General features: G+C 36.2%; 1 pseudogene; it reads right to left on the bottom strand.

Moving 5' to 3' along the window:
- Positions 1-6478: 6478 nt before the first annotated feature.
- Positions 6479-7812, bottom strand: LOC110816114 (pentatricopeptide repeat-containing protein At4g33170-like; annotated as a pseudogene).
- Positions 7813-15646: the final 7834 nt, after the last annotated feature.

The following is a 15646-nucleotide window of genomic DNA, read 5'->3' as shown; positions in this document are numbered from 1 at the left end:
TGGTAAAAACAATAAAAGTTGCGGCACTAACGTAATTGATAACGACAATGATGGTAATGATATTAAAGATGTGATGATGATGACAATTGTAAGGATTAAAGAGGGAAGTAAATCAAGATAATAACGAGAAAATAAAGTAGGGCATTAAAGAGAAAGTAAATCAGAGTATTAAAGAAAAAGTAAATCAAGATATTAAATAATAAATAAATTAGGGTTTACAGATAAAAAAATTAAGGTTTAAAGATATATTATACCATCTGTAATTAATTACAATTTATTATTTATTTTATTTTCTATTTTAGAAAACTTGTATATATAAAATTATAATATTAAAAAAATACACATATAAAGGCCTGAAACTTAAAAGGAAATAAAGTCATAGATTAAATGTGGAAGCAAAATAATAGAGTTTGGAGTTCACATTCCTTACACAATAATTTAGAATGCCTAATAGGGCTACGAGAATGTTCATTCTAAAAGAAACAACGAAAATAAAAAAAATAAACAGAAGACAATATACTGAGCATTCTAGAACGACCTTCATTACCTTTTGAAGGGAGTCCGTGTAGTGAACTATTCACAACCCTCTTGTTGGTCGAGATTTGGGTCTTGGTCCTCCTGATGTAAAATAGTTAATGAAAGGGTAAACTACATTAGCCTAGTAAGAATATCACACTACTCACCGATACAGAAACTGAAAGTTAGTAAAAATAATAAAAACAACCAATAGAGCTCTTGATTTAAATAAATTCATTTATCATTAGGAAAACTATTTATTGCATATATTTATTGTTGCAAGATTTCCAAAATCGACCTATAAAGGCAATAACTCAAATAACATTCTAATCTCATATTCAAGTGAGCAAGAACAACAGTTTTCCTTTTTTATTCGCCTACTGGTATCCCTACGAGCCCATAGGGATGTCCCACTACACGTGAACTAATATCCAACATTGTCAACTAACCGACTGTCCCCATACCCCGTCTAATATGAGTACCAAAAATATCATCCCTCAATACCCCATCCGATATGAGGGTGAATCGGGCTATCCTATACCCCGTTCTGTATGAGTGCCAAAAATACTATCTCTTAATACCTCATTCGGTATGAGGGTAAATCGGGCCGTTCCCATACCCCGTCCGGTATGAGCGCCAAAAATATCACCCTCGATATCCAGTCCGGTACGAGTCAACATTCACGGTAGGGTTCTTTATGTACCCGGTCCGTCCACCATCTTCCAAGATATCTAGTAAGGCTGTCATTCATTAATTCACATGACTAAACAATTTCTCGTTTGCATATTAATTTTTAATTTCACAAATTAACCGTAAATCAAACACGATAAGCAATATATATATCAAGGAAGCACAATTGAATCAATTAACCATTCCAGTATATCATCATATAATTAAAGCTGTAAATTCAACAATCAGTTAAACAGGACAAATAAATAACTAACCAGTTTTGGCTCCATTAGTAACCTATAATTATTCTCAAAATTTTCTAATTTATACAAATACCATATTATCGATTATTAAGCTTCAATTTCGTAACAAAGAATAAAGTGAGGGATTCTTACTTGAATCGGTGTCCAAAACACCGAACTTTCTACTGTGCCTACTGGCGGTCCCCAGGTTTTCTGAATTTTCCTGCAAAGATTAAAACATGCTTCACGTACCTAAAAAAACCCAAAATCGGTGTTAAAATTTTTTTTGGGCCAATTTTGAGATTCTGACACTGCGACACAGTTGTGCTCCGGCGACAACACCACCGCCTGCAGTGGTGATTTACCTCGGCTTTGCTATTTTCGGCTAGTTTTGATCGGTTTCAGTCAGTTTTATACTCATCCTAGCGAGAAAACACGTTAGGGGGCTTGGTTGGCCAAAAAATGTCAAAAAATGGAAACCTATTGACGGTGAAATTTTTCGGTGTGGCAGCTCTGCTGGCTCACCTTCGTGGTTGGACATTTTTCTTCAGTCAACTTGTAGAAAATAAAACGGTGAACACAATGATGGAAAAATCACATGAAATGGGAAACGAAAAGGCAATCATCGAAAGAGGTTTTGGGTTTTGCCTGTGGCAGCTCTACTAGGCTTTGCCCGCAGTTTTTGGCTCACACACTGTTCTTTTTACTCTGATTTGGTCATAGGATGCTCAGAATCAAATTTTGAGCAGATGAGAGAGTTTTTACTATTTTTAGCAGTCGAAGGTGGCTACGGCGCAGCGGCGAGCGACAATCGACTCCCTTCTCTGGTGATTGGTTCTTCTTCTCTAGCGGGAGGCTGAAGGCTAGGGTTTGGGTTCAGTATGATGCAAAATATTTACACTCATCTCGTATAAATCTGGACCGTTCATCGCGTTTGATCTCAACTATTTTGATTGCTTTTAAAGAAGAAATGAATATACACTATTCATCGCGATTTGATCTCGACCGTCCGATCGTATTTAAAGAGGGAATGAATCTGAACCGTTCATTGCATTTAATTGCGAGGGTTCGATTGTGCCTAAGGAGGGAACGGATCTAAATCGTCCACGCGCACGGGAATACTTTCGGACTATCCGATTGTGGGGCACGCGAATCATCAGTGCGGCCTCCCGCGTAGCACCGACTCAGTGTGCCTTGCCACGCGGCGTACTTTGGTTCGTCGAAGTTGCTGACTGGATGGTCCTATATTGCTCAATTTTTCTTAATTGCTCCTTTCACAAGTGTAGTAGTCAACTGTTTCTTTAGTTCTAAAAAACTCATTTCACAGTTCTTGTTCTACTCAAACTTGACGTTTTTCTTTATGAGTTGCGTCAAAGGAGCAGTTAGGGTAGAAAATCCTTCCACAAACCTGCGATAATAACCTGCCATCCCCAGAAAGTTACGAATCTCCTTGACCGATGTCAATTTCTCCTAACCAAGTACTGCCTCAATTTTTTTGGGGTTTACTAACATTCCATCCCTTGATATGATGTGCCCTAGGAAGGTAGTCTACTCGAGGCAGAACCCACACTTAACTTTGTATATAACTTCTTTTTTTCTAAGAACCTACAAAACCTGAGTCAGATGGTGAGCGTGTGAGTTCGTCTCTACTTTTTGAATAGATCAGGATATTATCGATAAATACAATGATGAACTAATCCAAGAATTGTCTGAAGACCCTGTTCATCAAATCCATAAAGATGGCTGGTGCGTTGGTTAGTCTAAATGGCATGACCAGGAACTCATAGTGTTCGTACCTAGTTCGAAAAGCTGTTTTGGGAATGTCTTCTGCCTTGATCTTTACCTGATAGTAACCTAAATGCAGGTTTATTTTAGAGAAGACTTGGGCACCCTGCAACTGATCAAAAAGATCATCGATCTTAGAGAGTGGGTACTTGTTCTTGATCGTGACCCTGTTCAGTCCTTTGTAGTCAATATATAACCTTAACGTCTCATCCCCCTTCCTTGCAAATGTTACTCCAGCACCCCAAAGGGAAACATTATGTCTGATGAATCCACTATCTTGTAATTCATTGATCTGTTTTCTCAGCTTTTCCATCTCAACACGACTCATGCGGTAAGGAGCAACCGAGATAGGCTGGGTGTCTGGCTGAAGATATATGGTAAATTCAACTTCTCTGTCCATTGTCAGTCTGGGTAGTTCATCAGAAAACACAACCGAAAAGTCTCAGACTACCAAAATCTCTTAAATATAAATTTCTTTTTAGGTTTGCGCTGTATCACATCTGGGTTGGCTTCTGCATCTTGCCGAGTGAGATTGTAAGCTCTACCATGGATAGGAGGTTTGGTCTGGTTCTGATTCCTCGGGCACTCTCTCACATAATGCTGGCACTCCCACATATACGACATGTATTATTGAGGCGATAGTATGGTTTGTCTCCATGATCCTTGTCACAGTGCTGGCAAGTCCTATCGTGTCCTTTTGCTGAAATTTGAGGAGGAGCTTGAGTCACTAGCCTAAGTCTCTTATTCTGCTGAACAAGTATAGTGGGTGCTGGTCTGCAGTGCAAAACCGGGGGCCTGAGGTTCCCTATTGCTTGAAAAAAATTGCGAAGGTTCATCTCCACTAGTTGTGTTTTGGCTAGATGGCTAAGTAAGTACTGAGCTTGAACACATACAACTGTTGTCTAATCTCAGGGTGGAGGCCCCACTCAAACTTTCTTGTCTTTCTGCCTTCATCCATCATACTCTCAGGGGAATAACAGTCAAACTCTAGGAATTTTTGGGTATATTCTGACACAGTCATATCACCCTGGACTAGGTGTGCAAACTCTATTTTCTTCAAATGTTGGAGATGCTCTGGGAGGTACTCAACATTGAAGGCCATCAGGAACTGTTCCCAAGTGACTAGGATGGACAAGGTGGCCTGCTTAGATTGCCACCAGTGACCTGCCTCTCCCACCAGTAAATAGGTGGGGAGTATAACTCTATGTTTGGGAACCACCTCAAGAGTTGTGAAAGCCTTCTTTATCTCAACTAACCAATACTTAGCCTCTTCAAAAGAGGATGCCCCTGCAAAAGTAGATGGATTTGGCCATGGGGGTGCTCGAAATCAAATTTTGAGCGAATGAAAGAATTTTTACCTTTTTTGGCAGTCGGAGGTGGCTCCGGCACAGCGGTAGGTGACAGTCGGCTCACTTCTCTGGCAACTGGTTCTTCTTCTCCGGCGGGAGGATGGTGGCTAGGGTTTGGATTCAGTATGATGCAAAATATTTATACTCATTTTGCGTAAATCTAGACCGTTCATCGTATTTGATTTTGACCGTCCGATCGCTTTTAAAGAAGAAATAAATCTAGACTGTTTATCGTAGTTTGATCTCGACCGTCTGATCGCGTTTAATTTTGACCGTCCGATCGCGCCTGGTGAGGGAATTGATCCGGACCGTCCACGCGCATGGGAACGCTTCCTGGCCGTCTGATCGCGGGGCATGCAGATTGCCAGCGTGGCCTCCCGCGTGGCACTAAGTTAGCGTGCCTTGCCACGCAACGTGCTACGGTTCGTCAAGGCTGCTGATTGGGCGATCTTACATGGTACAATTTTTTTTAATTGCGTTCTGACCCATAGTTTCTGATTTTTCTTTCAAAAACACCATCATAACCCAAATTTTCACCATTTTTTCCCAAAATTATTTTCAGTTTCATCCTCAACTTATTTTTTTTTCATAATTTTACATTAACTTAAAGTTTATTAATTTCAAAAATAGGTTTTTATATATATTTTTTTATGTTGAAATTAATTCCGAGCTAAATTCTAGGCCTGAGTATTACACACATCAATCAAAAATCACTCTTAATATGGTATTAGAGATTTATATTAAAAAATCTTTGAACTCTTTTACAAATTCTATTTAGTCTTCATTACTGAAACAAAAATCTAAAAAAAGTCAGCCTTCGTAGTCCACCAACCTCCACAGGACAAACCATCTCCACCATTAGTCGCAGCAAGTGGTGACTCATGATAAGCTCCTCTTTAGCGCCTTCATCATGACTAGACATGAATAACTTCATGTAGCCATGTGTTCCAGAGAGTACATCCCAAATTATTAGAGCATATCTCAATATGACAACTTCATATCTTAGTAAGTTTAAAACAAAGGTTAGAAGATTAAAGGCACAACTTGAGCTTCAAGAGAAATAAATAAGTATCGATTTATTGGCACGCTCAGGTATAACTTCTATCTCACGAGAACTAAATATTTCAGATAAATTCTTTGAAAACTCTTGGATTATAGACTTAATAATTACATATCATATGACTAATACTTCAAAATATTTTTATATATACGTCTCATATCCAAGCGATAGAAAGGTTATCACTGTAGATGATTCCCTTAACATTATTAAAGGCAATTAACACATTAAACTTAGTTCTACTATTGTTTAGAAAAATGTATTTAATGTCTCTAACTTGTATATCAATATTGTGTTAGTAAGTAAATTATTACAAAAATTGAATTGTAAAGTTATAGTTGACTCTTCTCATTGTGCCTTTTAGGACCGAAATTTAGGAAAGATTATTGGACAAACTGAAGTCAGAAACAAACTCTATTACTTGAATGCACCTAGGGGATCATTCTCTACTATTACCACCAACCTCACAGATAAGATTTTCCTTCATCATGAACGACATATTTATCTTCAATATTTAAAATCTAAAAAATAAAATATTATTTTAAATCTAACAATAGAAAGCTGAGCTAATTGCTCTAGTTTTAATAAATGAGAAAAAATTAGCTAAGGATTAATATTTGAAATCACTAATTAAATAATGCTTTAATTTTCAATTTAATTTTTAAGGTCTTGATTCATCTTAAATATCTGATTTCTTCTATGAAAAACTTTCTCAGACATATTTCCTTTACAATCTTCATAAATTTATTTCATATCTAAGATAAAATTCAGGAAATACAATTATAATGATATATTAAGTTTTTTTTTATAATTAAAATCAATCCACTAAATCCAACAAATGTAAAAATATATTTCTCCACTCATGCATAATGCTCATTTCCTGGCAAAATTCCATAGATGTTGGTCATGGATGAGAGATATTTCCATTCTTCATGGATGAATCCTCCTTAGCTACAAGCATAAAGTGCGCAAATGAATGTGATATAATTCGGGTCTTATCCCATTAATACTCATTTTATCAAAAATCTCAAGAGCTTCCCTAGCTTAACCATTTTGCACACATCCTATTATCATTGTTGTCCATGAAATCACAGAGTGATGATTCATTTTCTGAAAAACACTCCAAGCATCATCCATGCATCCATATTTTGCATACATATCAAGCAATGGGTTATCTACACAAACATCAATCTCAATCCCTAGCTTAATTCTCAAGCCATGAACGTTTTTTCCTTCATCCAATGAAGGTAAGTTTGTGCAAGCATTAACAGCAGTAGCTAGAGTGGATTTGTTTGGTCTTACACCCATCTGCTTCATCTTTGCAATGACTGCAAGCACTTTGGCTGGATCCCCGCAGTGCAGACATCCGGCAGCCATCTATGTCCAAGTACACATATCTCTTTGTGGCATTTCACCAAATGCTTTGAATCCATCTACCAATATATGTACATATCAGACAAAGAGTTCCCAACACAAACATCACCCCCATGACCAGATTTTACAAGCTGTGCATGAACTTGTAGTCCCATTTTTAAATCAGAAAGTACAGCTAACCCAGTAAGAACAGTTGCATATGTGAAGCTATCAGGCTTCACCCCTTCATGAATCATTCAGTACCAAAATGCAGGAACATGAAAGTAAGAATACTGCAGGTAACCTGCCATCATGGCATTCCAAGACACAATATCTTTATCTTGGGAATTCTCGAAAACCTCCAGAGATTCCCCCTGCTTACAATGCCTTATCATTGCTGTCAAAAATGCATTCATCAAGAAGATATTCGACTTGAATCACAAACGAATAACGAACGAGTAAACTTGGAAAGCGGAGGCCAAATCATCATACAACGAGCAGGCTTGAAGTGCGCTTACCAGGGTGAACTGGTTGGGTCTTGAAGTTCCATCCCGAAGTATACAACTGAACAAAAACAGAGCATCACTAGGGCAGCCATATGGACAAGGCCAACAATGATGGGGGACCAGGACACCACATTTCTTTCAGGCATTTCATCGAACATTTTGTACCCACTAATATGATCCCCACACTTTGTATACATATTGAGAAGATTGTTTTGAGTAAAATATGAAAAAGGAAGATACTCTTTTATTATATTAGCATGAATGGCTCTTCCACGTTGCAGAGTAGAGCTATTGGTGCATTTTTGCAGCAAGTCAAAGTAAAGTTCTTCCTCCATTGTCGAGTCCGGTGAGCATTTGGATACGAAGTACCTTTCAATAATCACGACATGTAGAGATGGCCTCTTACACCCTGTTTGGATAAATTTTAGTGATGATTAATTAATGTATGGTAATGGCAGTAATTGGATGACAATGACATAGGATGGAGATGACAAAATTTTTTATGTTTGGATGATTGTATATTAATGTATGTTAATGGCATATTTTTATTTGGATGATAGGATGATATTAGTAAGCAGTATATAAGAAGTATATAATAAAAAAAAATTAAATTGTTTACCAATATAATTACATTTGTATTTAAATAAATAATTATTACAAACTAATTTTTTATATTTAATAAAATAAATAATAAATTGTGAGGATAAAAATAGAATTAAGTATATTTTATGAAGGTATAAAAGAAAAAAAAAGTAACATGCCATTCACATACCACCGATTCGGTGGTTTTAAAATTCATCCTAAATTTGTCAGTCAGATACCATTTGTTTCCATTAGAAGTTGAAACAAACATGATTTTCTCACACCTGTGGAATACCATACATTAAAATCCTATTATTTATTACAATTCAAACAGAGTGTTAGCCTGATAAACGAGTATTAACCTAAGAACATTGATTATCCGCATAACAAGATCCTTTCTTCCAGTTCCTCAAATCTAAAGCTCAAAATTTGACTGAGCTGATCTTAGTTCTTTTTGTGGGCAAATAAAAACTTCAAAGAAAGAATATTAATGGTACTTTCATCATGTAATTTAATTGATAAAGAAGAAGAGTGTAAATAGAAAATATTAAAGCTGTAATACGCTCATTTGTCTATATATATATATACACATATTATACATACATTGTTTCATTACTGAGATTTGTGAACTCTTCTATCTCAATATCACCATCTGTGCCGACTTTTGACACGATTATAAATTTTGACACGATTATTAATTTTGATACAATTATATGTGTATATATACATATATACATATTATACTCCCCCTTTCTAATTTGATTTTTATTCTTACATTTAGGAAATTTGTAAGCAAACAGAAAGACAAGTTTATTTTTTGCCACAAAATTTTATGCGCCAATGAATTATAAGATATGACTTTTAGTTGGGTTAAGAATCAAACCCACTTCGAAAATAACTATAAAATTTATTTTTAAGAGAAAAAAAAACTATATGATATAAGTAAGCTATAATATAATATAATGTAAGGCATTTTCATTGTGGGAGGATAAGAAAATTGAAGATGTGAAAGTGGATTGCTTCTCTTTTTATTATAAATATGGTGTAGTAGTCATTGTTATTTTGAATGCAAATTTCTAAAGTATGTTTACTTTCTTTAAATCATTAGCATACATGGAATTGTATTGAATGTTTTGATGTAAATGGAGCACAAGATTGGCACCAATTACATGGATAAAAACAAAACTCTTTGCTTATAATGTATATATAATGAGCCAAAAACGTGTATGGCCAAGTAATTATTGTCAATTTAGTGATTTTTTTAACTAATAAAAATTAGTTAAATAAGTGATTTTTTTTTTTGCAGTATTATTGTATGAAGTCTATAATTTTAGTTTACTAAAGTAATTCAATGTTTAGTATGTTTAAGTTTATAAGAAAAATGATAGATTATTGGAGAATTTTTTAGACTAATAATCTTTATTACCTTAAATTAGAATTTTCATCTAATCACGTTTGAACTAATTATAGATTTATAAAAGAATTTCATAATAATAATAATACATTATTTTAGATATATCTTAAGAGTTGAGGGCGATATATGCATTGGGTAGCCTAAATGGGAAAGAAATCTTTTAGCTATATTCTTTACCTTAATTTTCGTTTCTTTTTATATTACTGAAATCTGTTATAATTTAAATTATTAAAATTAAGAATTGTTTCCTTTTTTTTATATTTCATTCTATTTTTATGATAAAAGATAAGCCTTTTTTAATGTATTTTGACTAGTAATGTTTTATTTGATAAGAAATTAAAATAATCAATCCGATAAAGTGAAACACATATTCATTTGAGTTACTAGTTGCATTCTAAAAGCCTATAAATATATCTTTTATTCTCAAAATCTTTTAATTTTTAGCAATAACTAGTTATTATCATTATTTTCATATATTTTCTATTGTAGGAATGCGAAGATGTCTGATATGAAGCCTTACCCAAAAAAATCCGAAGATTAAGGACTTGGTGAACTCCTTTTTCAACCTTTAGATCGAACTTATTTGAGAAACCAACACAAATTTGTGCCCTCTGCACAGTGTAGATAATGCTAACTATGACGCCTCTCACCAAAGCTTTTTTCCTCCATTTTTCTGATGGTGACACAACCATAAACGACGTCAAGGATGGTGGCGAGGAATCAATATCATGGCTCAATGAGTGCCTTCTTGAGTGCGACGACAACCAATTGATGGAGTGGAGGCAGTTCTACAACTTGATGACCATCCCAATTGAGTTGCTCCAGTTAGGTGAGATAATAACATTAATTTCAATCTTGAATAAAGCTCGTCAAATACTCAAAAATGGGGCTTATACTCAAGATGGTAGTCAATCTATTAACAATCTAGGTATCCCTTCCTTGGTTAATACTCATGGCCAGGGTGTTGGCCATGAGAACTAAAACAAGTCAATTTGGGATTTTCATAGGAGCTTGGCTAGGTCCTTTTTCGTTATAGGTTTTCAATTTTAAATGACATGATTTAGCCAAATTACCTACCATTACACCTTCATATTATGTAAGAAATAAAAATAAAAATAAAAATTTTCCTTTCGAAATGCTTTGGGATTAAATGTTGATGAATGTTTAATGTTTTACTTTTTTTTGAATATTTTCATCAATTAATGTATTAGATGCTGTTTGAGATTGTGAAATAATTTTATGACAAATCTATGTGCCTAATCATGATGCATTAGGGACATAGTATGTGGGATTGCAGCTTGGTAGTTCCCCAAATAGCCTCCTACCGGAAATTATGAGGCTGGTGCCACTAGATTTAATGTTTCGACAAATTGAATTTGAATAGCCCACTGTTTCATTTTACTGTATGCTTCGTTGTTCTCTTTTTCTACTCATTCATGTTTGGTGGTATCTTTTCTATCTTGTTTTTCCGTTTTTGATAGTATGAAACAAAATACTAGGGAACCCATAGTTATTTTGTCTGATAGAGATTTTTGTTTTATTTCAATTATAATTCTCTCTCTCTCTCTCTCTCTAAGGTTGGGATTCCTTTAAATTTTGTTGATTATTCGACGAGACAAGGGCTAAAACTCAAATTTAAATTGCTGTCACTATAATAGTTTTTGTTAATTTAATAATTATGATTGTTATATTGTTTTATTATTTTGTCAGTTCTTTTGAAAGAGATGAATGATGCAATAAACCATTGTGAGTACTTTTAAACTTATATAGTAACTTAATCTAATGGTGTAGAGGTTGTTTTCACATTATATTTTTAGAGATACTGTAAGCCAAATCCATTTACATTCAGGTTAAATTTGCTAAAGATTAATTTAAGTATTCTAGGACATTAAATTTTATTTTAAAAATATTGTTTTAATATCTCTGTTTATAAGACTTTAATTTTAAAGATATAGTTATAACATCTTTATATATATCTATTTGTAGTTACTTTATCTATCATATTTAACTATATTTATTAATATCTTAATAATTTTTTTTCTTATCATCCTATTCTGCTATCATGCTAATTGACTAATAAAATTCACAACCATATTGTAATAAATAGTAATAAGAAATATTAATACAATATGAACAAATGATAACAAAATATAATCAAAAATTAGAAAATATTATCTACATATAACTGAAAGAAAGTGGTATCAATATAAATATTTTATGTTCAATTAGTTTAAGTTTTAATTTTATATAGTAGAATAAGAATACAAAACAAATATAATAAAAAATCAAGTCACAATAATATTATAATTTAGATCAATTCTATCTTTAATTAAGTATATGTTTTCGTGTTTCAATTTTATTACGTAAGAATATTAGTGGAATTGAATATATAAGTAAAGTTGATTTTGTAATGCCCAATTAATTTTTATGTAATTTAAAATTAATTTATAAACATAATTTTTTAATTTTAATTTAATATGAAAATGAAGAAAATTAAGTGAAGGATGAAATTGAAAATAATTTTAGAAAAAATGGGTGAAAATTTGGGTTTTGGGGTATTTTTGAAAGAAAAATAGAAAACCGAAGGTCAAACGCAATTTAGAAAAGTTGTGCCACGTAGGATGCCCAGTCAGTAGCCTTGACGAACCAGAACGCGCCGCGTGGCAAGGGACACTGACGCAGTGCCACGCGTGAGGCCACGCGGGAGATCCACGTGCCCACGATCGGACGGCCCAGATCCGCTCCTGCGTGCATGGACGACCTAGATGCATCACTCCTCAGATACGATCGGATGGTTAGATGTAAACGCGATCAACAGTCTAGATCTACTTCCTATTTAATCGCGATCAGACGATCCAGATAAAACGCAATGGACGGCCTAGATTAAAGAGGATGGATATAAATAACCCTCTTCACACCAAACCCTAACCCTAGTCGCCAGACACCCTCACCGGAGAAGAAGACCCAGCCATTGGGAAGGAGAGCCACTGCCGCCTGCCGTCGCGTCGGAGCCACTTCCGACCACCAAAAGAGGTAAAAACTTCTTCCTTTGCTCGAAATTCAATTTTAAATACCTTCATGGCCAAATCAGAGCTAAAATATAAGCAAATTGGTCGAAAATAGCGGGCAAAGCCCCGCGATGCCGCCACGAAAAATTTCAAAAATTGCCTCCAATGAGGCCCTTCTCGATTCCCGTTATGCATAATTCTTTCATCATTGTAACCACCGTTTCCTTCTCTACAAGTTGATCGAAACAAAACACTCGACCACAAAGTTGAGCCGACAGATTCGCCGCACCGGAGAACCCTGCTGCCAGTGAGTCTCAATTTTTCATTTTTTTGGGCCAACCGAGCCCCCTTAACGTGTTTTCTCATAGGGATTGATGCAAAATTAGCAAAAAATAGCCAACCCGAGGTGGACCGCCGATGTGAGCAGTGTGCCATCGCCGGAGCACGGCAAAGCCACCATGTCAGAATTCTAGAATTGGCCAAAAAGGGGTTCTGACACTGTTTTTGGATTTTTTGGAATGTTTGTAAATACTTATAACCCGTTTTAACTCCGAAGAAAAATTCAAGGAATCCGGGGACTGCTGGTATGTGCGGTAAATAAGTTTCACTTTTCGAGTATCGAATTGTGTAAGAATCTCTTACCCTACTCTCTATTATGAAATTGAAGTAAATTAACAATAAACACGGTATTTTGTGTAATTTAAAAAATATCCATAATTAATTACGGGTTACTAATGAAGTCAGAACTGAAAATTATTCACTGTTGATTTTGTTGATTGATTTTACAGTTTAAATGCATGATAGTATCTGATTGATCTATTTTATGAATTTGAATGCATGTATTATTTGTTTTATGTGATTACGGTTGAATTGGAAAACTAAAGATTAAAGGTAAACGGGGAACTGTGTGATTAAGTGAATGGATGAAACGACAATCTTACTGGATATCTTGGGAGATGGTGGATGGACCGGGTGTATAGAAAACTCTACCGTAAATGTTGTCTCATACCGAACAGGGTATCGAGACTTAGTAATTTTGTGCTCATATCGGATAGGGTATGAAGACGGTCCGTTTCATCCTCATACCGGACGGGATATTGAGGTTTTGTAATTTGGTGCTCATACCAGTCTGGGTATGGAGACGGCCCGTTAATTGAAAATGTTAAAGGAAAGGGTTCACGCGTTATGGGAACATCCCTATGAACCCCCATGGATACCAGTAGACTGATAAAAGAGAAAATTGTTGTTCCAACTAATTGCATATGAGATCATGATATGTGTTATGTTATTGTCTCTATAAGTTGTTTTGTAAATCTCGCTATGGTAAGTAGGTGGTAAACAATTTTATTTATGATAAATGAATTTGCTTAATTAAGAGCTTCATTAGTTGTTTTGCTTTTTCTACCAACCTTCATTTCTGTGTGGGTGAGTAGAGTGATATTCTTACTGAGCTAATGTAGTTCATTCCTTTATTAACAATTTCAGATCAAGAGGACCAAAATTCAGAGCCCGATCCACAAGAAGGTTACGAGTAGGATGCCAATTTTATTTATTTTCTTTTAATTTTCTTATTTTTTTGTATTTCCTTCAAAGGGTAATTCCCGTAGCACTATTTAGGACTTTAAGTTTTTGTATAAGGAATGTAAACCTTAACTATTTATTTCGCTTCCGTACAAAATTTATAATTTATTTCCTTTAGAATTTCTGAGATCGTTATAGTTTGTATCAAAGCCGCGTTCCTCAGACCCATTCCTTACACAAAATCATTAGGAAACACAAAAAATAATGAATTATCACTCAACTGTTCCTTGTGAAATGCAGGTACAGATGGATGAGGAGAGGAAGGCCCCACTAAACTGAGCAGCCCGAGAGGGTTCGCTACGAGAGGATGTTGACCGATTATTTGAGATACTGGAGAGACTCATTGCTGCCCAGCAAGCCCGGGAGGAAAGGAGGGAGCTACCTAACCCTCCCCCACTGCCACAGGTTGAGCCACCTCTACAGCGAGAGGATCCCGAGCCACCTCGGTACGACCATGCTCTTCCACAGTACCACCTGACACCACCACAGTATGGCCCGATGCCCTAACTATATCACCCGAAACCACCACAGTATAATCTGGTGCCTCCACCGTATCATCCAATACCACCGCATGACCACCCAGTCCATCCTTAGTGTAGTCCAGTCCCTCTTCTATGGGACCCAGCTCCTCCCATGATGGACCCAGGCTACATCGAGAGGTATAAAAGACTAAACAAAGACTAAGCCCATAAGCTTTTACAAGGATAACCTCCTTTGAAGAGGCTAAGTACTGATTAGCTGAGACAGAGAAGGTACTCATGACTCTTGGGGTGATTCCCGAACAGAGAGTCATTCTTGCTACCTATATGCTGGTGGGAGAGGCAGGCCGCTGGTGGCAACTCAAGCAGGCCACCTTACCTGTTCCAGTCACTTGGGAATAGTTCCTGACGGTCTTTCATGCAGAGTACCTTCTAGAGCATCTCCGATATCTGAAGGAGATAGAGTTTGCACACTTGGTCCAGGGGGACATGACTGTATCGGAATATGCTGGTAAGTTCCTAGAGTTGGGCCGGTATTCCCCTGAGAGCATGACTGATGAAGGCAGGAAGGCTAGAAGGTTCGAGTGGGGTCTCCATCCTGAGATCAGACAGCAGTTGTTTGTGCTCGAGCGCAAAACTTATTCGACTGTCCTAGCCAAGGCACAGTTAGTGGAGAGGAACCTTCGCACCTTCCCTCCAGCAGTAGAGAACCTCAGGCCTTCGGCTCCATACTGCAAACTAGCACCTACTTCACCTGTTCAACAGAATAAGAGACCCAAGACGATGACTCAGGCTCTTCCTCAAGTTCCAGCAGTAGGGCACAGTAAGACCTGTCAGCACTGTGGCAAGGATCATGGGGACCGACCCTACTATCCCCTCAACAACACCTGCCACATATGTGATAGTGCCCAACATTATGCAAGGGAGTGCCCGAGGAACCAATACCAGGCCAGACCTTCCACATAGGGCAAGTCTTACAACCTCACTCAGCAGGATGCAGAAGCTGACCCGAATGTGGTACAAGATACGTATATTATCTATAACTATCTTGCTCATATTTTGATTAATACCGGTGCATCGCATTCATTTGATTCACATATTTTTG

This window comes from Carica papaya, chromosome 9 (genome assembly GCF_054855325.1).
Source record: "Carica papaya isolate Zhongbai chromosome 9, ASM5485532v1, whole genome shotgun sequence".
NCBI classification, from domain to species: Eukaryota; Viridiplantae; Streptophyta; class Magnoliopsida; order Brassicales; family Caricaceae; genus Carica; species Carica papaya.
This window is presented reverse-complemented; position numbering and strand designations above follow the sequence as displayed.